General features: G+C 42.9%; 1 long non-coding RNA gene across 1 annotated transcript in view; it reads right to left on the minus strand.

Moving 5' to 3' along the window:
* Positions 1-486: 486 nt before the first annotated feature.
* LOC137670693 (uncharacterized) overlaps positions 487-26,085 on the minus strand; it is a 37,802-nt gene continuing 12,203 nt past the window's right edge. The window contains exons 2-3 of the long non-coding RNA XR_011049331.1: positions 19,263-19,366; positions 487-563 (exon numbers count right to left, since the gene is read on the minus strand). This is a non-coding gene — a long non-coding RNA (uncharacterized lncRNA). The remainder of the gene's footprint in view (positions 564-19,262; positions 19,367-26,085) is intronic.

Raw genomic sequence — 26,085 nt, forward strand, 5'->3', positions numbered from 1 at the left:
CGTGTGTGGAAGGGGGAGAGGGATTTGGGGAGATTATGGTTGTTATTGTTCTATGTTATCAGTCACACAACGTGTAACCCTGTAACGTTCAATGTAGTCCAGCGTGTGAGCATCCCTCCCCTCCCTCACCCGCACCAGCCGGCTTTGGCTGCTGCATCTATGTGCTATTTATATGCTGGTGCATCAAGTTAGGATTTATTGGGGCAAAGAAAGCAGAGCAGACAGGCTTCTCCGTACGTGTTGCTTAACCTAAAAAGGGAGGGCTTGCACTGTGTACTCGCCAACAGATTAAAATCACCCCTCTCGCAATTAAGCAAGTCTACTTCTGTCACAGATGTGGCGCTTGCTCTGAATAAGACCAGCAAGATATTAACAAGACCTGGAAAAAAAAAAAATCAATATCCTCATTCTCTCTCACACACCCTCCGAGAAACGTCCCCTTACCTTTCATTGTCCACGCTCCTGAAGCCAGGTAAGATGTGCCGGAAGCTGCTGTTCCTGTCGAGCTTCGGCTGGCTCTTTGTCCTTTTGATGGAGCCTTTCAGCCGACGGCTGAGGAACCCCTGTGGGGTGAGACAAGAATACTAAATTACAACAAAGAAGGGAGAAGGAGCGGGCGAGCCCTGAGCCTGCTGTCCTCTCCGGCAGCGCCGCTCGCCGCCGCCCGCCCGGCTCCCCAGCTCGCCGCCGACATCTGCTCCCCGCGCTCGCCCAGGCCTGGGCGCTGCGGCGGCGCGAGACTCCCCGAAGCCTCCGTTACCCTGGCAACCATCAGCTCACATAAAAATACCATCTCAAAGACAAGACTAACACATCGCGGCTCCTGACGGGAGGAGAGGCTGCGACGCGGGGCTCCGGCCGGCCCAGCGCGGCCAGGCACGGGGACACCCCGCCAGCGACCAGGGCACAGGCAAGAACTTCATTACCTGATCGAAACCCCCCAGATTTTCAGCCATGCCCGGCAGAATTGGACACAGGTGTTTTAGCTACATGTAAAAATACCCTATAAAGCACGCGTAAACACCGCGTACGGACTGCTGTTACAGCAGAAAGAGACCCTCGCACCGAACGTTCAGCGCCTTCTCCTCGTCCGTGCCTCCTCCCTCACGGAACATAAGTCACGGCCCCTGTAGTGCTCCACAGCAAAGCCAGCACTAAACGTTTTAATAGCAAAGCTTCTAATGTGTTATTTGCTTATTGTTAGGAGTTAATGTTCTACATAATCTGAACATTACATTTAATCTCTTCGCTAAATAAGGCAATAAAAGTATAACACTACTGTGGTGTCCAGCATTTACAGCATCTGAGAATACTCTTAGTGGGTCAAGCATGTTAGCTGGAGAAAGTGGGGTAGCACTTTAAAGAGAAACCAAGATTTGGGGGTGAAGCCTAAAGAAGTGCTCCTTTTACTCAGTGTCACACCAAAGAAATGAATTAGCTACATATAAACAGCCTGGCAAATCCCTGCACAACCCAAGGGTCTGCACACGCCGCTTCCCTTCCCCATCCCCAGGGAAGGGGGTAAGATACCCCCTGGACCAAGCACAGATTTTGACATGCACAAGGAAAGAAATACAAGAAGAATGGGTATGTTTCCATTGGGTACTACGCCAGCAGCCCAGACGTACCCCCAGAGCACTCCTCCACTCCAGGCATGAGTCTCGGTAGTTTCTCCAGTCAACCTTAAGGAATGGATATAGGTCATGTAGCCCTTAGCAGCTCCCTTTTATAAATTAATACCCTTTATGTGTCTTGCAGGAAGATAATCACAGTCTAACTTACATCTAGCCTGTCATTTGTTCCTCCTTCCCCACCTCAGATATTCATGGGTCACATTATGTCTTTCTCAGGTTGCAAAATTTCCTGGGGCTCTTGTTATGGAAGTGACGTTCCTGTTTGTAAGTGCATCAAGAATTTGAAACATCTAGATAATCAAAAGGTGTTTCACATTTATTAAGTGCCACTCTACTTACAAACGAGATATGTAACATGCATTCATGTGAACTGAGTATTTCTCCAGGAGCTATTTGCATGACTGAAATAGCACAATGTATATAACACAGGCCAGCAGGTTATACGCTTTGCCATCTTACACAAAGCCAATGCATAAGATGATAAAGGCCTTGTCAAAAGTGTTTTGTCCGTGAGAAATACCTTTACAGAATTTTTGTAGTAAAGAGAAAGTATAGAGAAATGTGACTGCGAAACCGCCCATTTGAGGATTTGCATCACTAGAACATTGCTGAGATATTTCCCTCGGTACTCAGACCTTCGCCAGCCTCTTACTCATGATACGAGCAGGGCATCAGTCTCATACTCATGATATCAGCTCTTCATGCTCCTGTTCTTCTGGCTAGATCAGGCCACTGGTTGCCTGTTACAGACACCAGCCAATATTTGCTGTGAAGGAAAACATCAAAACTACGCAACTGGCCAGTCATACAATACTTTCCTAAACGTCACCAGTGAGTGGTTTTTGCCCAGAAGCAAGAGACTGGGCTTCCTTTATCACTGCCAGTCTAGCCACAAATATGTCATATTATCAAGCCACTTCTTCCAGTAATAGCTTTGCACTCTGGACAGGGAATTGATAAGGAAAAGACCAAACACTTTCTGCAGCAAATGATCCCAGCTTCCTGTCACTACCTTGTATTTCACATCTCGACAACTGTTAGATGATTCGTGCAGAACTTGGAAATTAGAATTTAGGGTTGCAGTAAAACATTACTTTCCTTCTGTTCCCCATTGTTTTTACATTCATTGCCACCAGAAGGAGATCACACCGTGCCATTTTCAGTTTTCATTGCTAGCTTCCTTGGGAGAACGATACGTCAGAGATTTTAATGCTGATAAATTATGCTGCTATAGCAATACTTTGCACCTCCATAGTGCACGCCAGAGATCAGAAAGTCTAATGTGGGAATTACTACCTTCTGTAATTTTTAGATGAGGTAAGGGAAAAAAAAAAAGAGAGAGAGGAGTTGGTCTCCACAAACATATGAGAGAGAGAGAGAGAAAGAATCCGACCTGGGGTGTGACCACCGTGTTTTCCTGGTGAGATCATAACATCACCCTTTTCTTCTTCATTTATGACTTGAAACAACACTTGATTCTGATCTCCAGGCAAGTGAGGCTAATCCTACCCTATGAACATTGCCTGCTCCTCTAGCCATGCTGCATTCTTGTGAGTTCTAGTAATTAAAGTGTTGCACTTTATATTACATGTTCTTTATATGCTTTTAAGTTTATATTGAGAGCTGTCTAGGGCAGAAGTGTGTCATCCTACGTGTGGGCAGCATTGAATTAGGGTCACTGGAGCAGAGACAACCATTCTGGTCAAGAATACAGCACCATGCAACCTGCACAACTCTATGGAAATTTGCCATCCATCAAAGCCCACCGCGGCGTGTGGCACAGAACTCAACTGGCCCAGCAAGAAAAAGACACACAGAGCTCGCACTGTGCAGTGATTTAATTTTTTGAAGTGCAAAAACTTAAGCTAAAGCAGGACAGGTACAATTCAAATCAGGACAATTAAGTCTGCTGTGATTTGGGCTGGTTTTTTCCTACATATTTGGACAAACCCAAAATCTGATGCCATCATCTGGCTGCAGATAGAGGAAGGTGATGAACTCTCATTTTAATTTTTCCTGCTTATCAGTTTTGTATTTCAATAATGAAAATAATCTTATATTATGTTATAATATTAGAATATTTTTAATATTATATTTTAATATTAGAATACTTTTAAAGTATATGTGCAAACCCCTCAGAACTGTATGCCTTTGAGATGCAGGAACTGAGTACTCCCACACACCCTGGGCCAACGATAAGAAAACTGGAAAGAAGAGAGATAAAAGGAAGGGGTGCACAACTGAGGAGACTATTAAAGACAGCAAAATCTTGAGCTCCTGTTTTATTAAACATAAAGTAATGATGCAAGTCTGGAACTGACTCCCACACCATTAATGTTCATTTGCAGTGAACCCACATGATAAAAGTTTTAAAGGTAAAAAGTCAGCACCATGGAAACACAATATATATGAAATTTTAAAAAATATCAATAAATCAAGCTGGATGCCTCAAGAGCAGCTTTCTTTGGCGGAGTCCTGGCAGCTCTCAGTATTTTCTAAGCACAATGAGCAAGGAAAACAGGGAGAGGGGCTGGCCAAACAGACATGGGGCAAGGTGGGAGGGTTTGAACCCCGGCACTGGGAGAGTACTGGTCTAACAGGAACACGGAACAAGTCCTGGTTTCTGCTCTGATCCAAAGACCAGTCAGAATAAACACTACAAAGACATAGCACAGGAACTAGTGAACAGATGGGGTTATTTTTATAGCTCTTCCATATCTTTTTGTTTCAGTTCAAGCAAATCTCAACGACAGAGGGCTTGAGAGGACGTCAGGAATTTTTTCACTACTGCTCATAATGAAACTGTCATAAATAAGTACTTGCTGCAAGTATAAATGTGTAATGCAGTGTTTCATATTGGGTGTCCATGTTTTCTAGTACATCAAGGATAAGCTTACAGGTATATAATTGGGGGTAAATCTTTTCTACCAGACCTGTCCTTATTTGTGGCTTTAGAATCTCAGGGTTGGTTTTTTTTTTATATATATTAAACTTCTTTAATGCTAGAATCAGCTTTTTTTTTCCTGCTCTTGCACAGCATCTATGCTGCTTTTCCACAGTACATGGAAATACCCTTTCACTGAAGCTCCACTGAATGGATAATTAATATTTGTATTTGTGAACCAAGGAGAGCTTTGCCAATGCTAAGCATCCTATTTTAGCCATAAATGTACAAAAAAAATAACAGGGAGTTTACCCATTTCTACAACTACCGATGCTGGCAGCCTTAGCTTTCAAAATAAAATAGAAAGCTTTTTTGGGCAGCATTTGATACTGTTTGTTACCAGGTAAAGACACCTAAGTGCACATCTCTGCTATTCTCTTTGTAGAATATGACTGCATTAAGCTACAACAAGAAGTACACAGACCAAAAAAAGCCACTGAGGGCGAGTTCAGGCATCAGATGTGTCTCTTGGAAGCCCAAGAACAGAAGTAATCCACCGAGTGGTCTCCTGGCATTGATACAAGGAAGGGAATTTCAAGTATAGCACCGACCTTTATGGATCAAATAGTTTTCGTTTGTTCAGTGTGTTAGAGGCATGTGCCTGGAAGTATATGTATCCTTTCAAACACTTCATATATAATTTATTACTGTCAGCTCTTTTGATTTGAACTGGTAAGTTCTAAGGTGTTTTCCTATCATCCAGTTCTCCTCCTGTCCGATGTGGTAAGGGGTTCTATTCAGGAGGTGACCGAACAGACAGCCCCTATGGAGTCCCCTTCCCAAAGAGGGCATTTCTAGCACACGCAGTGCTTGCTTGGGATGCTTTTTGAACTTGGGCATACAGTAGGCAGGGGACTGTCAGCCAGCGTCATCTGAAGTTGAAGACATCCCCAAACTTATGAGAAACCTTGACGAGTTAACCTTGAGAAGTTATATTGAGAAGAGTAAGAGCACGTAATCCATGAACCACCAACTTGCTCTGACTAATGGTACCTTAGAACATTACTCAATAGGGATATGGAAAGCCCCTCTGAGACACAAGCATCTTGGAATTGGGATAAAAAACAAAATTATGAAAAAATAGTTGCAAAAACATTGCGTGTCCAGTGATAGATGTCAACGAAAACTGAAATCCTGCTGTTCCACACACTGTGGTCAGACTTGTGCTCTGGCATCCAGAGTTAGAGAATAAACACGGAGATATAGTAGTTAAGTGCACGAGAGGGTATGTCAGTGAGCCAGGCCATAAAGCAGTCCCGGAATGTGAGAAACAGCTCGTGTTGGTAAGTGCTGCTTAGCAACGCTGCCCTTCCATGGCAAGAGATTAATCAAATTTGCAGTGTCATTGGAAACACTCAGCTCAGTCCATTTGAAAAATCAGATGAAGATGGACTGAAGTCCCACAGGTCACCAAAGGGACAGTGTGGGTCTGTCTGGGTCATGAAAACTGGAATTACGTCAAATGAGAGGCACTGAGGGTTAATTATGAACATGGCAAATCTGATACATGCAAGTATAAGCAAGTCACAAATGGAAGAAGCAATAGCTTCAGTGTGTAACATCTCATCCTTTTTCCACCTCTGGCCAATAAAGGATTGCTGCTTATGCTCTATTTTTGTAAAGATTTTACCTATCTTACTGAAAATGTCTGGTCACAAGGTCTTCTCCCACTGCCCTGGAGAAAGAATTACACAGCCCGGCAGCTCTCAGTGCTGCGCATCTCCCAGGACATTTCTCCTGATATTCAGCTAAATGTTTCTTTGCAGAATTTCACTCTGTTCCTTTTCTGCTCTTTTCTACAAGGGAAAGACTCCTCTCCCAGCCTCTGAAGTCGTCACCCTCAGCCAGCACACACCCTTAGTCCCTGACCAAGAGAACTACCAGGAAACTTCAGGCAAGCCAAGGCCTGACGGCAAAGTAACAGAAAACTCTGGAAGTCTCTGTCTGCCCTCTCCAACCAACGCTGATGACTTGCATGGAACATGCACATAGAACAGGCAGGACATTAATAGAGTCTGAATGAAGAAACTCAGCTGCCAGGAAGGATCTAGAAAACAACAGCAATTCAACAGCCATTGTTATTCAGGGATCACCCAGTTCTTCAATTTGGATTCTTCTGTTCTCCTATTAAAACAAAACCACACTACTCGATTATTTGTTCCCAGTTCCATAATTATTATACTGTCAACATTTCATATCCAAACAAGACAGATAAATATTCCTCAGCAAGGTAGGAGAAGGGTAATTGAGCAATCAGGGATGAATGATGCAGAAACAGAGATACAGGTAGAATGCAAGTAACCTTGAAGAACAAAAATAGTTATTTACCCAAAGAGAGGAGCGACTAGAAAAAAGCTGCCTAGATGAAGCCAAGCTAGGATGCCACCTGGGAAAGAATTTCAGTGGGGTGAAACAGTTTTATTAGTTAACTGGCACAATGGAGTTAACCATCCCAGAGGACAAACTGTTCATATACTAAACTTGTTTATGTTCAGTGATAGAAGCAGAGCACCTCCTGGGCAGGGCTGGGCAGTGCCCGCTTCACACTGGTGAACACAATTAGACCAGGTAGCACCTTGCAGGGGCTGTTTGCACTCCAAAATGCCCATTCTTGCTGGTGGAACAGCAGATACACCTGCAATTATTCCAGACACAGCTCCTCAAAAAGTATAGCTACTACAGACCTGGCAGCCAGTGCATTGCTGGGGGAAACACCCAGTTTTTCAGCAAATACCCAGTGCAAGATAGAAGGCCATAGGTAGAAAAGCAATTTCTAGACTCCTAAGAAATCCCACAACAATTTTCTATGCATTTTTTTTTTAAAGAACCATCCTCACTGGATTAGGCTCATGAGAGTTTAAGTGACTTCAAACAAAACCTCCAAATCCAGGAGACAGAGACACAGCTAAACCGTTACTCAACACTTTGAAAACATATCCTATGAGTTCAGAGACTTCAGTTGTTTGTGGTATAGTTTTAAATATTTGACTTTCAATAAATGTAATAAGTTTCACATTTACAGTCTCCCATGCACTGTACACACAGGAGATTTGTTTTACAATGGAGAGCAACAGATTCCAATCAGGCAAATATTTTTGAAACCTCAGCTATGGGGAGAATGAGTGCCTTTGAGATTAAAAGGGATAATCCCCAGATGACAAAATTATTCACACTCCTATAAATTCAAATTTTCACAATACTTCTTGTAACATAATAATGACTTAAACACTCGATATCAGCTGTGAATCATGACATTCATCCTGCTTTTAAAAAGTAGTTGTGATTTAACTGAAGATAAAATAAAGAATTTATAGGACAGGGTAGCAGTGTATATTTGGATGCTTGGTGATCCCATTCAGGCATGAAAAACAACCAAACTCTGCACAGATTGATGGTCTCTATCACTCAGACTTTTTATGGAAGGCATCCAAGTGAAAACACCTGCAGGTTCTTAAGACTTCAAGCCTGTGCACAAAGTGCTGGCATATAACTGTGGGGCAGAACTTCAGCTCCAGTGGGTAAATGACCAGTGGGCTCAGTACATTTATACCAGCTACATAACCTGTGTATGAACAGTAGAGATAAACCAACCTGCCCTTCGATTTCAGGAAAAAAAGGTATCTTAAAGCAGACTAACTTAATTATTTTACAATATCAGAAATGAGAATATGCCTTTTATAAGACAGTCCACAGGAAGATGCTTCAACAAGCTTACTGTCTGAGAAGGGGAGAAATGAGGGAGCACAGGTAGGGGAGGGATAGCAGGTAGGAAATACTGTCAAAACAGATTCTTTTGGCAGGTCACAGAGGAAACGAGTTTGAAGGTAGAGATGTCGAATTGATTTGCTACGCTGACTATACAGCAGGTAAGCTGCAAAGCCAGGATTACTTCTCAAGAATGCTTCATTCCTGTGCCAGCAGTCTAACCACTCAAATACATTGCCTCACATCAAAATGGGTATCAAAGCTCTCCAAGATGAGCAACAAACACACGGGGAGATGAGAAAACCATCTCCATAAATCTGCTTACATTAATGTTCTCTTTTAAAGTCCACTTTTGCTATATGATACAGAGTAAGCTGTTTCATGAGTGTGCTTCCTATGTGCTTTCTCTACTTTGATTTATGACCTGGGAGCAGCATGTGGATGTCCTGTTGCATCCAGTCATCAGGCATCTCCTACTCACTTCCATCTGAAATCTTCAGAGCAGAGCAAATACTGGAAGAGAGAACCCCATTTTCCACAATATTGATGACCAGCTCTAAGTCTACAGAAAGGTCTCAACATCAAGTCACTGCATTTTCATTGACAAATCTTGTGTGCTTCTAATAACACATTTGCTACAAAACCATCTGCTAGGCCAATAGATTTAAAAAAGCAGTTGGTAGATGATATGTTTAGAATAAAAAATTATTATTATCCTTTGAGTACAGGGATTCATTGTGTAATTTTGCAGTAAGAGTTACTCATTCAAATATGAAAGTCGTGTGTGAGGCAGATGCTCTTGGCTGCAAAGACTTTCACCACACTTCTGAAGCTTAAATGGGAACATTTGTATTCAGCAATAATTACAGCTGCAATCAAACAAAAATGTTAACTTTTGTAAAGGTACAGTGAATACCTACTATAATTCAGATAATACATCACTCTTGCATTTTCCCCTATCTACCTTTCTAGACAACTTAATTTCCAGACATTGTGAAAATACTTTAGATGAAGCTCATCCATCCTAACCTCAAAATTTGTGAAAATTAGTATTTCAGTTTGATTCACCTTCTGCTTACAGCTTTGAAAAAAAAGGAGAAAAATTACAGTGAAGGGATAAATATAACACCCATATGACACAAGAGTATACCAGCCTTGCTCTCAGCCGTTTTTCTGTCCTTCACGACACACAGATCAGACAATTTTTTGATTAAGAAAGCTTAGGACTGTAACAGGCAATAATCCTTAGGAGAGGGTAGAAGGAATCTTTCTACTTGAAATTATACCACCAAAAAATCAAGAGCTTTAGGTGGTTTTATAAATCTGTAAAATAGTTCTCAAAATCTCAAAGTCCCCTCCTGATTAAAATAGAAACTGGAGGCTAGAAATAGGCACACTTCCATCTGGAGACTGGAAGCGAGGTCTCTACCTGCCCCCTCCATGCAAAATAAAAATGAAAAGTGCCCAGAAGTTTTTCTGTCTCAGATGAAGTCACAGATATTCAATCATCAATTTAACTTGAAATGAAAAACAATGCAAGATGACTCCCTGCTGGTTTTCTCCACCTTTACTCCTTTCCTTTTCCTTCTAAGCTTGTACCTTGTGTCTGGTCTTTGGGTTAAGGTGGTGAAGAATGTGATGTGAGGTAGCAATAAACTACACAGCTGACAATTCTGTTTCCTAGGACACTCAACTTGAAAGCTTGCCAAATATATAAACCAAAAAGAATATCCTTCAAGAACTGGAGGCAAAAGTTAAGTTCATTGCTGTGCAAAATAACAAGACAGACATTGTTAAGTGGCAGATCCTATTTTTGGGTCTTAGCAGTGATTATTTCTTGCCTCATTATTAGCAGTGGATTTACTATCTTTAAAGCAGAATTTTGTCACCCAGCAGGAAACTTCAATTCTATCAGGCAGATTTAAGTCTCATTCATTTATTCCTTAACTGTTTTTGACTCACTTGCTAATTATCAAGGAAGGTCACATGCAAAGTAGGTCTGAAGCCAGGAGGCAGGCATGGCCTGTGTGCTGTCCCCCCGTCAGAGCCAGCTGCCACACAGGTTGTGCAACTGAGTGCCTCCTTTCCTATGAAGGCATCTTCCTCTACCTCCTCATATTAGGAAAACTTGAATTACTATTTGTAAAACTTTAAAAAAAAATCTAGATTTGATAGGGAGGTATGAAACACCAAGCAAGGTATATGGATGCCTTTTTGACCCTGTTCTTCTGAAAGTGGCCTGGGAGTGCAGTGCTCCGAAGCCAATAGGTGTAGGGATACGGGAGCTTTACTTGGACGTGCTGAGTTCCCATCTTGTTCCATACCATATCCCAAGTATGTCTAAAGACTTTGTGATCTCTGCTCTCAGTACTAAACTAGATCATAAACTCCTAAGTAAAATTAGTACAGAAAGAAAAACTAACCCTAGATTCCACCCACTCCTGCAACATCTGCATAAAACAGGTGAACACAGACCTGGGCTCCACCTTCCCTTACACCACCTGCATGCCTTGGAACAGCAGGCTGGAGGTCACTGGGCAGCTCAAGTAGAAGCTCTCCTGGTCGTGGCAAGGAGGCAAAGTCACGGCACAGCCCCTCAGGGCTCCCAGCTGCTCTCTGAACATGACATGAGTCAACACAGCTCTGCATGTCATAGCCTGGAACTTGGGCAAATCTCCCACCAGTTAAAGGCATGGGACCTTGGTCATTGCATAACCAGGCCAGACTGTCACCTCATGGGAAATATGTGGATATGATCTTGCAAGTGGCAGCAACGACAGGAGGAGAGAAGGGCAGGCAGAGGCAGGTTATGACGATCACTGTGAATCCCGTTCTGCGGAACAGCAAACAAAACTACACAGAGCGACTTAGGAAATAAAGACATGATTAGTTCTGGAGCTAATTTCCTTGGTGCTTTGAAGAATGTTGCAGGTGAGAGATGATCCACAGTAATTACAGAGGAAGATAAAGACAGGAAAGTTGCTGGCAGAGCACCAGGGCCAGGAATACCCAAATACCTCAGGGAAGGCACTATAGCTTGTGCCATCGCCCTCCCAAATTATCCATGATGCCTGAGACAAGACTATCACTGTTCATCAGGAAAAAAAGAGGGCGGGGAGGACAAATACAGTCTATTCCTTATCAGAGTGCAGGGCTGAGGAAAAGCAACGGTATGGAGGAGAAAGTGAATCTTGTTTCCATGGTAACTAAAGTTTGAAAAAAGTCTATAGAAATCAATGTCATCTCAACATGCACGTTTACACACAGACCCATAGTAATAGTTATTCAACTGCAAGTATCAGGAGACCACGTAATCATGAGACCATCCGAATCGGACCTGCTGCTTCAAGTAGCTGCACTTGGTTTGGAACAACAGTGTCACCCCCTGGAGAAACACTCTCACATTAGGCGGCACCAGTTTGGGATTTGGATGGGAAGAAGAAACCTCCAAAACAACTTCCAAACGATCTAACTTAGCAGCCCTGCTCAACAGAAAGTGCCACAAGCTCCTCCATGCCTGTCACAGTTCAAAGCCAGACACTTCCATAGGGGTGAACAACACAGACAAGATCACTTCCAGCTGGGAGGGAGCATCTCGTACATGATTCCCTGTCACGGCACCCAGAGTTCTTACTAAAGTACAGAGATGACATGTGAACCATCTCTCACAATGGAAGTCCAAGAAATTATAGCTCAAAATATGGCATAGTTATAGGTAGTAAAGAGAAGTGTTTAGTCTAAGTGAGGAAAAATCTGCCTCAGAAACTAAGTTAAAACTTGGAGGAAATTTATTGATAATCATTCAGTGTTACCTGTGGCAGGACACATATTTCTATTAATTCCACTGCAAACAATTTAATATTTAAGTTAATACCTAATAGCCATAAGCTAAAGCACTACAGATTCCCAAATGGAAAAAGTTCAGAGATGAAGGTCCTGATTAAATGAACACTCATGTTCTACTGGAGCTCTCTAGGAGATTCAAATAATACCTTACACCATTTCACTTGTTTTCTGAAAGCACAATATCAGTGCTCTTGAAAGTGGAAGAATGGAACATATTTATTATCCTACCTTTTATATCTGCAGCACAATTCTTTATCTTTGACCCAGAAACAAATTAAAGGGACACTGTGCCAAGTTGTATATTTTAATGGTCGACTTTTCTCTATGCTACCAGCAACCTGAGATTTTTTCAGTGCCTAGAGGTTTAAACAAATTAAAGCTTGTTTGTTTACTTTCTGCCTTTCATTCACTTCACAGAAATGAAATTAGTCAGGTTCATTTGTCTCCCTACAGCCTATTAATTAGTAAAGGGTGTTTGCATTTGGACTTCCTGCAAAGAGTTTGAAATACTACCAAATTTTTTCTTGCAGTAGGTTTGAAATGAGCAAGAAGTAGCCACGTCTGTTCAAGTCATCCTTTGGAAATGGAAGACTCCAAAGAACTGATATGGATCCAATTATGTTGTTGAAAAATCCAGTGCGAGTTTGAGATTGTTTGTCTGTTGTTGTGGGGGGAATTCAAACAATTGCAACAGATAAAAATACAACAGAGCACCTGAGCAGATATTAAATTGTGAAACTGACACCAAAAAAAAAGGCCAAACTAACATGTTTTAGAGAGTAAAGGCCAGTCAGCCAGACAGTTTAAATCATTTTCATAATTTTGAATGATGCCTTGAGTTTTGTTCCTTATAAGATGGCCAGCAGCACTGCTATGCAGTCCCAACTCTTTTACACAGATTACGAAAGATGGGGAAAGTCATACTCTTTCCGTGCCTTAGTTTCCCCATTTATTTTAAGGCATTATAATAAATTGCAACCCCACAGTGACTGCAAGCTCGAATTAATTCAGATTGGCAGAACACTTTAACAGCCTCAGATGAAAGGTGCTACAGAAGTGCCAAGTACTATCGCTGTAATTATCATTCAATATACACTGATCAAAAGAATGAAATGTGAATTAGCATTTCCTATTAGCCCTACTTACAGCCTAAATTGTAAATATTCCTCCCATGGGCTCTCGGCATGAAAACATACAGGAACTGCTGGTACTTCTCATATGGCTACAGCACTGCTTCTACAGGAGTGGAGGAATGGAGGGATCTAAAGAGAAGAGTCAAAAACCCATGAGAACACCAGAGGCTTCTCCCACCAAAGCATGCTCAGGCTTCCCAGGAAGAGGGAGCTTGGAGCTGCTTTCTCACTCTCCCTCCTGCCCTGCCTCCAGTCTCTTTCCTGGCACAAGGATGTGATCTTCTGTCACGGCCCCAAGGATTTCCTGCCATTGGCCTCCTTTGGACCCTGAACAACACTTCTCCAAGAGCCGCTGGCTTTCATATACCCCAGAGGAGCGGGTCCAGCTGTCCTCAAAGGATGAGAAAGTATAAACATTTGGAATAGCTAAATGAGATCAATGGAGTCATGCTAATTTCCACCCACTGCAGAGCCAGACAACTTGATGTTTGTTTTCCCTTTTTCTCACCTGGGAATTACACAGTATTTGACTTTATTTTCCCTAGAAACATAAGCTCCCCGTTAATCCACTGCCCAGGCCTGACACAGGAAGCAAAAATGTGAGTTTCTCCCCTAGTCCCGAACACGTTTCGGTGGCGGCTGGGGCACAGCAATTCAGTGATTCACAGCCATTGCCCTCTTGGTGAGAGCTGTCATCTCAGATTAAATAAGAGGCTCTGACTGTGGCTGTGTGGATCCTCACCCTCTAGGAGCTGACCAAGGTTTATTAATTCTTCTTAGACAAAGCTACCACCACCAGGTCATCTTCCATCCTCTTACTGCCGCATACCAGAGCCAGCCTTGCTGTACGGAGCCTGTGGAGCAGAGGGCTTTGCTGTCCAACCATGTCAGTTTGACAGCAATCAAAGGCAGTCCAAAACCACGCTCCACCCCACAAAAACCAAAACAGGATTACTAGTACTTTTAAAGAAGAGTGGCCTCAGTGTGTGAATTAAGCTGTTGATGAGCCCTTATGCCTCTTCCTTTCTGTAAAACTGTACTTTAGACAGCTGCAGGCTCTGAAAAAGAGACCTCCCTGGAACATACTCTGTTCAAAAGGGAAAAAAAATCCATACCCTGCCTTGCTAAGTCCTTTTCAGTGAAGCAGGTCATAGCACCATGTCTTTTATCCTGTCATTCCTGTCTTCTGCTTGATGCACATAATAAATCCACAGTGGTTTGAACTGCAGCTCTGTGCTGAAATCTGACAATCCCACGCATCTCTAACCATGCCGTCTTCCAGTACTCTCCCAACTGGAAACTTTAAGCTTACTTAGAAAATTCTCAGTATACAAGGTCAGACTCACATAGTTAAACATATTAAATTTACAATCAGTTTCATTGTCCAATTCCTGTGCTAGGTAGCACAGACTGTGGAAAAAGATTCCCTTTTTTTAAAAACAAAATCTTTCACACCTTAACTAGAATTTACCCCATGTCTCAAAGTACATGCAAAAATTAAAGAGCAAAAATACCCAGAGATTTACATTAACAAGATGACTTAGAAAAATAAGACAGGGGGCTCTAATTTATATAACAAGCAATTGGAAATTTGACAATGTGGGGTGCTGGCAGAGGAAATAAGAAAGCCAGGCATGTCTGACCTGGGAGTCCAGAAAACCACTTACTCGTTTTCACATGACAGCATCAAGTTTGAGAAGAATATTTCATTCTCTTGAAACTGAAGGAGGATTTCAGAGAAGTAATTAGGAGTAGCTTCGCTAGTGGTTAACACCAGGACTGGGAATTAGAAATTAAGAACTTCAGCTCAGGACATATTTCCTGGCTTTGCTGCACGATCACATTTAAGTTAGTTAACTTTTCCCTACTTCAGTTTTCCCAGCTGTAAAATCAGGGTGTTAATAACTACCTTTGTGGAGGGCCTGGAAATCCATCACCAACAGATGCTTTAAGAGGACAAAGTCTACATGCTGCTGTTGTACCTGACAAAAAGGAAGCTGATGCTCAGGTTAACACTCCTAATTTTTCCAAAACAGTACCAGAGAGATGAGAAATAACTGCAAATGCTCAAAATGACCTTGTTTTTCTTCCAATGCCTACAATGCTCAGAAACCCAAAGCTTCCAAGCATGTCCTGTTCCAGAAACAGTGACTGAAACGACAGTTACATTCTCAAAGGAATTTACATATTTCTTGCTGCCACTAACACTGGTTATCCAAATTCAGTTGCAGTTGACAGTTTAATGATAATAGCTTTCTGTTTGTATATCATCTGTAATAATGTTCCTATTCTCCTTAAATTCAGTCCCCGTAAAAGGAGCACTTTAATGTATGCAGCCACAGACCAAAATGATAGTAATTTTCCCTTCTGGTTGGAATGGTTTAGTAAACAATTACATTTCAATTAAAGATGGGGTGATCATGCCAAGGGAAGCACGATTCAACTCTTCACATAATACAGGAAGATAAATTCTCCAAAGTCAAACTATAATATAATTTACATGACTGCTTTTGAAAAAAATATTAAAACAAAATGGAAAATAGCATATTATGCACAGGCAAAAATCTGGGAAAAAATCCTTCAATATCTCGTCCACAGCAGCTTGAACTAGGATCCCATTACTTAGGATTATGTTCAGTGAAGAGGAATGGTAGAATGGTTACTCACTTTCATCTCTCCAGGAGTTTCCATTTACCGGTATGCCATTAGTATTTAATACTTCATTTATCAAGGATTAAAAACAGGATAGATGGAGGAATGCCATAAGGGTAGCTTATAAGGTATCACTGTAAATTCAGCTGTGTACCCAACCCAAACAGGCAGAAAGACTGCTGCAAAACAAGTTAACATTACACGCAGAAGAACTAAAACCTAAAAAGATTTCATATTTCTTTGTGACTATAAAAAGGGGTTGAAAGGCAGAGCAATGAGAAATGAACGACAAAGGACAGCTCCTGCTCCAAGACATCACACTCGAAGTGCAGAACAAAAGACAATAAGCAGATGATGAAGGAACATGAGAGAACGAGGAGATGATACTCGTCTTCCTGACTTGCAATGAGCTGGTGGAGTGTGTTTATACCAGTGGGTTTGGCCTCTGAAGCTTCTCTGAGAATTGTTTCCCTTCCAGTCCAATTTACACCATTGCACGGACAGCCTGATCACGTAGCTTAGAGCTGCAACGTGCTTTGGGTTTGTTTTGTTGGGGTTTTTTTGTAGCCAGTGTGGCTTCAACCAGAAGCAGCATAGAAGTGTTTTCTGAGATCCTGGAAAGCAAATGATTGTTAGTAGAATTGAGGATTAAAGGTCTGGAGAGAAGAAAATCCTAAGCCCTATCTAGCATTTCAGGGTAAGAGAGAGTATACAGATGCTTCCTCAGACACAGCTCTAAGAAAGGCAGGGAGCCATTTTCAAACCATTTAAAAATATTCAGACTACACATGTTATATTAATTCACTCTGTTTGGAAGGAGGCTCCTTGCACAGCCACTGAGGTAGATTAGCAGCAAGAAATCATTCTGGTTTCTTGATCCAGTCACTTAGTCCAACTCTTTTGCACAAGTTCTTCGGCAATTTGGACTTCTGCTTGTCCTGGGATATTTGCACAGAGAACGGAATAAATCAGGCTCTACTAAAAGCAGTCAATAGATGGCAGCACTCTAATGAGATGGGAGAGAAGTCACCACACAGCAAGTCTCTGCAATCCCACCCTTGCCCATGATATCCCTGCAAGACAGGCAGAGCAGGAGGATTTAATATCCAGAGTCCCCCTATATTTGATAAAACACAACACAAATTTCAGGTTTAACCCATCTCACACCTTAAGCTATTTGGATTCAATTCAGAAAGGCTCAATGCCTCTCTGTATTCTCCTAACAGGTAAGTGTCAGTCAACAGCAATGCTTCACTCACCTCCCCTTGGGCAGGGAGAAGAGTCCCACATCTGCCCTTGGTGACCACAGCTTGTGAGCGTTATCAGTGGCTGACAATCACCCATTCTCAGTGGAGACAACTCTAGGTCACTGTCCAAGCCAGCAACATTCTAACCAACACCTCATGCCACATCAAGCCTTCTTTCTTTTTCTATCCTTGGATAGTGACTTTTCTTGAAGCGCTTGTTAATGAGGTCTCTCCATCCAAGGGGCAGAATCATGACAAATAGGAAAGGATCCAACAAGACCATTTAACTTCCACCCTAGTTTGCTTTAGATTTCAAATGAAAGAAAGCAACTGGGAGCGCAACACTGTCAAAACAGCGGAATCCAACGGCTCCTGAGCTTACTCGGCCCTTGGAGGCTCAACAGCAGAAGGATGGAGATGTCAGGGAAGAACAATCAGCTGTAAAATATGAAAAGCTTACAACATCAAAACCTATAGCAGCAGGCTCAAAAGTAATAATCCCATTACCGCTAAACTAGAGCGTTAATTACTATTCCCAGTGGCTGGAGTGGACTGACTGCTAATGTTCCTCTGGTTAATGAAGGAAGGTGAAGAAGAATATATTTCTTAAGTCAGACATCTGCTGAAATCTGGGCAGCCATAAAAACTGTATGTAATGAAGCCATTCATACTAATGGCAATAACATTCAGAGGGCTGAGCGGGAACAGAAATGAGGTGATAGTGGATTGTAACTCAAAGACAAACGCTATGTGTTATCCATGTGATGACTGCCTTTGTTTAATCCATACTGAATAACAGAGCCAGTCAAAGCAAGCAACCCCATCCAACCCAGGCTGCTTCGCTAATAAGAGCTAACCTGCTTAAAGGCAGGAATAACGTCTCTAAAAACACAAAGCAGGATATATGCCATTGGAAAAGGAATAAACAGCATTTTATTTTTTCACTGACTACAAGTACACTAAGAAAATTACTCCCAAATCCTCTGTCTTGCGAAGAATCCAGATTTTCCCACCATTCTTTGCCTTTTTCATCAAAAAGTAGTACATTGTTTAAGGTTCAAAGATACTCATTTAATGAGGCAGACTCTGATAAATGAAAGGCACGAAGCGAAAGCATGCCTACCCAGTCAGCTTGACTGCGTTTGTCTGCCACGCTCAGAGTTTTAGGGCGTTTGTAACTGATAATCAATTCAGATAGATGGCATATGGCTTGTAGAACAAGGGGGCTGGAGAAAAAAATTAGTTTCCCTCTTGGCATTGAGACAAGATGCGCCTTGCTTAGCAAAGAGGTGATACCAGAAGGGGAATCAGACAAAAGATGATCCCTCTGTGTTTTGGCCTGTTAGAACAGGGAGCTCTTAGGAGAGGAACTTTCATCAACTCCAGAAAAATAAACCCAAACATGCCCCTACAGCAAACGCTTAAAGACATCTCGTACGCCATTGTTTTTCTGTTTCATTGCCTTCAGTATTTGCCACGTACTGTACACACTCCTTCACAACAGAACTCATCTCCTGCCATCCACTTGTTTCATCACTTCTTCCCGTTTCATTTAGCAAATAGGACAGTACCAAAAACCACTCTCATATATTCAGCACATGTTTGCACATAATGGCTACAGAATATACCTCCACAGAGAACGTTAGGCATCCACAAACTTACAATCTATAGAACTAAAATAAACTACTGAGACAAACTGGTATTAATGATTCATCCATCAGTGCAAATGTTCTCAGGTGAACTGGGTGTGCTCAGATTTTTTTAGATTGCACCATTGTCTTTCCTTTGCAATTCTGGTTCTACCCATCTACGTTTGTTATGAAGTAGCTGAGCCTGTACAGTAGGTGTGGCCTGCAGAGAAAACCTATAAACAGCTCTGAGACCATTTGCCTCCAAGACCTGTTGCTTTACCAAGAAATATTTTACAGTTGCCTGTTGCTAACAGTATCTAACAACACTTTTACTTAAAAGTAAGTAATCAACTAGTTTCACATACACCACCTCTTCTCTCAGGATGAGCAAATTCTTCTCCCTTCTGGCAAAACCCTGTAATAATCATTAAGATGCCACAACAATCATTAAGAGGGGAAGAGACACTTACCGTGACGCGGAAGGGCGTCGTGGCAGCAGGCTCCATGGTGGGGTTCCTCTCGGTGACCCCGCTGGGCATGCTGCGCCTCTGCCCACACCTCTCTGGGGGGGACTCTGTGGATGGCACAGAAAAAGGACAGTTACAAACACCCAAGCACAGGGACAGTCCAGGAACATCAGCAGGCCATACAAAATGTGGCTTCTTCCTTTGAGATGCCCTTGCATATGAGCCAACACAACCACCCCACTGTGTCTGCTCGTACTTCCCACAGCCGCCCAGAACAACGTTCACTCAGCAACTTTCACCTTCAACAATTAGCATTTTTTATACAACTGTAAGCTTCAGATAATGCCTGACAGGTTGGCATTATCATTATTTCCAGTCTGCAGACGGGTAAACAGAAAATGTATTGAGCTGAGTGACAATTACATGCAAAGTACAGATCTGTGCACTTGTGGACTCGATACTCCTGAGGGAAACTGCTAATGGGGTTACAGGCACAGGATGCTTCACTTCCCTCTCTAATTCCTCCAGCAATTTGCTTTGTAACTAGGAAAAAATTATTAAATCCTGCATTTGCTGAAGTATGAAATATGGATAGGAATAGTGACCTCCTTCCCTGCTGGTGAGGAAGGGAGGGGGCTGGAAAGGCTAAATTAACAAATGTGTCTGACACTGAGAAGATTTAGAAAGATACTGGGTAAGGTCAGCAACAGCATTATGAGCTGTGTTTCCTCAGTTCACAAACCCTCTTTGAAAGCACCATGGAGCTCATAAAAATAGATCTATTTCTGAGGTGCCACTCAAGGGTGCTCAGACCTTGTAATCAGCTTCCCTTCTCCCACATTCGAGAGTCTCTCAACCAAGCACTTCCATCGCCCAAAAGGCAGAGCTGTGTCATCTCCAGTCTGTTGATCAGGAAGTCTAGAAAATGGGCAGGTGATCCTGTGGCTGTGATCCTGTAGGCATTTAGTGATAATTTCAAGAAAAAACCTCAGGTGTGCTGACTACAGTGTTCTCAGGAAACCCCTATAACTTTTGAAAGACAGTCTCTGGATATGCAACACTGAGTTATTTACTAAACAATTTGGAATCCAAGCAAAGACAACAGCAAGTCAACAACAATTTCAGAATGACACTGAAAAGCAGATTTTTCACACAGTTCTTCTCTTTTTAAAAACAATGATCATAAAAATAAATTTTAAAATGGAGCTGAAATAAACATTGAGGGAACTCCTAATACACAATTACACATGCAACAGGCAGGTCAATGAATATTACATCACTGCTAGGAGTTTTGGTTGGGAATGAGAGGTGGCCTGAAGAAGAATACCTGCTACAAAATGAAATTAGATGGTAGACTCTGCTAGAGGGAGGCTTCTACAAATTAGCATGCAAAGAAATCTAAAGATGGAACAACCTATACTTCAGAGTGTCTCAGACAATGATATTCTCATAACTAGCGTAACTTTTGGATGGTTTGTCTGCCAATTCTCAGCCTCTGCAATCTGCAATTTGCTGCCATCAGGTCTTGGCAAGGAGGGTTGTCCCCTTAGCAAGGTTCTGCCCTCGCCAAAGACTGCCATCACCCACGATTTGTAAGAAACAACTAATACCTGCAATTCCACTCAACAATTCCCGAGATGTAGCTTAAACTATTCCAAAAGGACAGACTGTGAGATTCCACCCGTGGACTGGGTGAAGTGCCTGCTCAGCAATGTCTTCCTTGGTTGCAAATCCCACCCGTAATTCCTCACCACTGGCCACATAACCTGCACAAGAGCCAGACAGCCAAGATGAGCCAGTTCACTGCTTTCACAGCATCCAGACAAGCCTTCTAATTTCTTGGCCACTTCCTTTGCAGAATGCTGCACTCTGAATCCCAAGGAGGCAATGAAGTCCTTTGGTGTCATCTCCTTCCACACCACGGCTCCCACCCCATTCCTTTGAACAGTGGCCTCCTTTTTTTTTGGACTGTCATAAAGAAACTACTTGATTACAGCACTTTGAAAGTGAGTTCAAGATGACAAGACAACTGAAGAAGCTGCTTTGCATTTTCTTCATGAGCAGAAAAATAAACATTGTTTAAAGCATTTCTCATAGGAGTGGGTGGAAAACAGGAATGATGGTATTACGTGAAAAGCAGCTGCAAGAAATCCCCTTCCCCAGAGGCCTGAGGCACAGGCACGGAGCTGCGCTCCCCAGCCCAACATACCTCTCGCCTTCGGCACAGAGGGAAAGAACCTGCTGTTCCGTGCAGGTGTTACAGCACTACTGACTTGCACCGCAGTGGTTTGTCAGACCAAAGTGCACAATTGTCTCACTTTCGGTAATCTGCCAACCTGCTTCCTCCATCAACCACACAGGTCAGCCCTCTCCAGAGAAAGGGAGGGTGTGTTATGACCCAGGGCTGATTAATATGTGGGTCTGACTGCACCGAAGCCACAAACTGTACCCTTACATTCTTATTTCATCATTAAAATATACCCAAAGCAGAGCCAGCAAACACAGCAGTTTGACCCAGACCAAAATACAGAGATGGGTGAGGACCTAAAGCTTCCTCTTGTTCTTCAGCTTATAGTTCATAAAGTATTTGGAGTCAAATCTCCATTTTAGCTTAGTTTAAGCACTGTGGGTATCACTGGAGAGGGGAGGCTTTGCAGGAGAGACATTACAAAACTCGTCATGAGAAACCAGAAATAACTAGAACGAGGGTTGGGCGTGGGTGTTTGGGGCGAGGAGAGGGGGTGCTGTTTATTTTAAAGGGAAGTAAAAATAGCTTACAGGTAAATTAGTAACTCCTAACTACCAGAAATGTACAGAACAGTTTTACATAGGGATCAACATGAATACATAAAGGTTTGTACTGCCCTTTTTACTTCTTCAGGGGTAGGGGAAATTCTTACACCAGGTCACAAGCATTAGCGATGTCTGCTTTAGCAAGCCCACAGTAACACCACGCAGCCAGCCACCACGTAAAAGGTCGCTGTAAGGCAATAATAAAACCTCTCTCCATAGCCACTAGAGGCTGAAAAAGAAATGTCTTAATTTACAGCAGAAGATATTTAGGTTAGCCATCGGAAAGTCTTCCCTTGGCACGGACAGTTATACATTGGAACTGATCATCTAGAGAGATAAATACATGGCACAGCTCTCCCTGTCAGGCGAGGTTCAGGTACGATGAGCGTCCTTCCCTCCCCTCTCGTGGGACAGACACCAGATGATCTCCTGAAATCCCTCCCAGCCTTATTCTCTGTGATTTCTGACAACTTTGCTCACTTGTGCATAAGACAAGCAAGCTACAAGAGATCAGATTCAGTATCTGACTTCAGCCTTTTCTTTACAACCTCTAATGCATCCTCCTCCCCTCCTGAACTTCCACACCATTTCTGGCTGGACAGACTCCATGGCAGTTACACCTCCCAACAGCACGGAGAGTGCAGGGTCCTACACTGACCTCTGTTACAGACTCACAGGGTGACCCTTGAACATTTTAATGCTTTTTATCAGATCCACAACTGATAAAAACCTTGAAAATCCCACGGGAATACTGCAAGGTTTCATTACTGAATGTCTGCCATCCTTTTTGTATCCTGAGATAAAGGATCCCAGAATGAGGAACAGTGTTACTGCAGGCAGCTAACCACGGAATGACATTTCCAGAAGCACTTAGTATTATCAGATAACATCCTCGCTAGACAGTGGATTTCTGTTAGCTGAATACTATCCCTCAGCTCATAGAAATTCCAGGATTAAACCTTCATTTGTCCATTTATTTGCTCTAGATCAGATTTGATCTGGGGACTTAAACACACAGTATCTCAGGACGCTATTTACTGTCCCAAAGTCCTCAACTTGTTATGAACGTAAAACCTCCAAATCTTCCTTATATGACACAGAGGCCTGAAAATCACTGAAGTAACAGTCTATTAAACAAGGATTACAGCGCAGGCATACTGGATCTGAAAATGCATCCCTTGGGTATAGCGAGGAAAGCCACATTACCCAGCAGCAGAGATGCTGGCGTGCAGAAACAGGTGCCCACAGAAAGGGATGGCTCTCAGATCCTCTGCCATTCCCACCAGCCCACAATGCAATACCCAAATAAAGGAGGGGGCAGATACAGATGAGCAATGAGAAGTTGTCTAATTACTGTTGGACAGCTGAATCAGGCAGACCCACCTAAGTATATTACTTGTCCCTTTACAAGCTCTTGAAATTCTCAAAATTAGGCTGGAAAAGGTTCATAAGTCACTCTGAGGAGCACTGTGGCCATTCTGATCAAAATTCCTCATCTAATTTCCTCCTCATTGTTGATGCCATTTTTCCTGTACATTTCTAAGCTTGCCCAAAGGTAACCAGTCATTTCTACACACGCTCTGTTTTACTCCCACCCTGCACATCATAGAACCGTGCTCCTGGGGGCCCTCCCAATTCTTGTTCATGAACATGTACCAAGTCTCCCCATGAGCAGCACCGTTCAGTGTCTGCGGCAGACTGAGGCTCGTCCTGATGCAATCACAGAAGCAAGAAGAAACAAACAAAAGTGCTTCCTGCTTTTCCAAATATTTACAGAAGGCTGCGACCTTTTGGGTTTTCCCCAGTGCAGGATAAGATCTTCAAAGAGAAACTTCCTTGAAATTATCAAACCCCTGAAACCTCTCCTAGTTATCACGCATAGCTGGGTCCCAAACGCTGCTTGGTGTGTATTGCACCAGGTTTTTTCAGCTGCCAGGGCTGAGAGTATCCCACTGAGTTCACTGCCAACAGGGCACTAACACAGCGCTGCAAACACCCCACAGTCATTTAGGACCCAGGGCTCATGAATGTTTCTGAAACTGTTTCTGTACAGTAATCAACCACAGTTGATTTGTTAATTAATTCAAGGCATTTGAATTGACAGAGTAACTAATCCTTACTACACCTTTCCATGCCTGTTCTCCATGCTGCGGAATAGCTGCCGAGCAGCGCAGCAATCCCCCCACCAAGGCGTCCAGGACATGGGCAGCAGAACAGGCTGGGAGGAACTCCTGGCACCCGAGCTCGTTTAACCCCCTCAACATCACCGCCGCCTGCGCTGCAACTTCTGACACTGCGACAGAGCAGGTCATTATGTGTAACAAACACACCAACAAACATTAATACTGTTTACTTTTCACTTAGCAAGTGAGATGTTTTTACATTTGCATTACCTGCTCTTGTGAATCACAGCTAGTCCAAGAGATCATCAGGATTATGCTCTCATTAGTGGGAATGAAATACATTAACTCCTTCTCTTCGTTCATCTCTCTTCACACTCTCCCCCTCTCCTCTCACACGCAATTCCAAGAATCAGCCAGTGGAAGAGACAGTATGAACAAAAGCAAAGAGAACCGGCTGGAAGGAACAAGCAGGCACTTCCCAGCAAGTTGATTTTCTGATATGAAACTGTTCCAGCTCCAAGCAAGACAGGGAGGTACAAACCTGAACAAGCATGAGAGAAGCCAGCAATGAGAAAGCGTCTCCCTCAACTCACCAAAAGGAAGCCGTGCTTGTCAGCAGCGCACATGCCATGGCACCCCGAACAAGCCAGGAATAAGAGGAGAAGTAGAGATGATGACTTCATCAGAGGCAGCAAGAGAGAGAAGTATGACTGGAATGCCCGAGGAGCCAGCAGCGCTGGGGAGACGCGGCAGGAGGCCAGGTTCCTGCACCGCAGCGACGTGCTTTAAGGAAAGGAGACTTTAGAGGACAATAAAACTTCACCAGATCGTCTGGATGTAATGCAGAAAACTAAGAGCTCATCAGAACCAAAAGCTGGTGGAAAAGGTCCTGCGGGCAGCCCTCCGAGAGGTCAGGCTGGCTCCGACCTCAGGCAATGCCACCCGTGAAGGTGTGCTCCTCCCTGTCCTGCCCCATCGGTTCAGTGCTTGCCATCTCTGGGGTGCCCCAGAGAGCTTATGGGGTGGAGTCCCTGTGAAACCAGAGGGAACAGGAATTACCGGTCTCCTGCTCGTACAATTACACTCTGTGAATTAATTTTATTGCTTAATGAATTTAGGTGTTATTCCTCTAATTTCTGCATTATCTAATAACTTCTTACAACAAACCCAACCGAGGAGAGGAGGAGGCACATAGTGACAGAAGTGATTTATTTAACATGGCTCACAGTAGCATTTATGAATTAAAAACAATCCCTGGAGAGCAGATATTTGTAGTGTCTGTTTGATTCCGAACACTCAAAAGAAGCTGCAGAAAAATCTACATTTCAGACAGCTTTAGGTGACCACGTGAGTCCAGGGGGAAAGATGGATCTTTAATCTGAATCTAAAGGGGTATTTAGAAGCTGCTGTTAGTGGCATTTTTAAAAAGTTAAATATTACCCCCGGAATAAACAACAACAGAAAATAATAAATACTGAGTTGAGCCAACTTTCCCCTTCACGAGGCACGAGTCACTTTGAATGGGAAGCAGAGATGCAGAAGTGTCTGATTTCCAGTAAACAGAGGTCAGTTAAGAGCCACCAACAGGTCACAAATGCCCTGGCTACCGCTCCGTTCCTGCGCTCGCCAGCTGGACTAGCAACACAGCTGCGGGCCAGTCTCCCTGTTCAACCACCTCCAGAACTATTTACAGGCACGTATCGCCCAGTGCCCTGCTGATCCCTCAGTGAATGCCAGTCGATCCCTTGCAGCAATATTATAACCATTATGCCACACAAAATTCATTAAAAGTCCAACCTTTATTAGGCAATAAAATTGACTTTTAAATAAAGATGGTTGAGAAGCAAAAGTTTAGGGCAGGTAATGCTGCCCTCTGAAAAATCAGAGTCATCTAAAAGCAAAGCTAATGA

The sequence above is a fragment of the Nyctibius grandis genome, chromosome 16, assembly GCF_013368605.1.
Source record: "Nyctibius grandis isolate bNycGra1 chromosome 16, bNycGra1.pri, whole genome shotgun sequence".
Taxonomy (NCBI): Eukaryota; Metazoa; Chordata; class Aves; order Nyctibiiformes; family Nyctibiidae; genus Nyctibius; species Nyctibius grandis.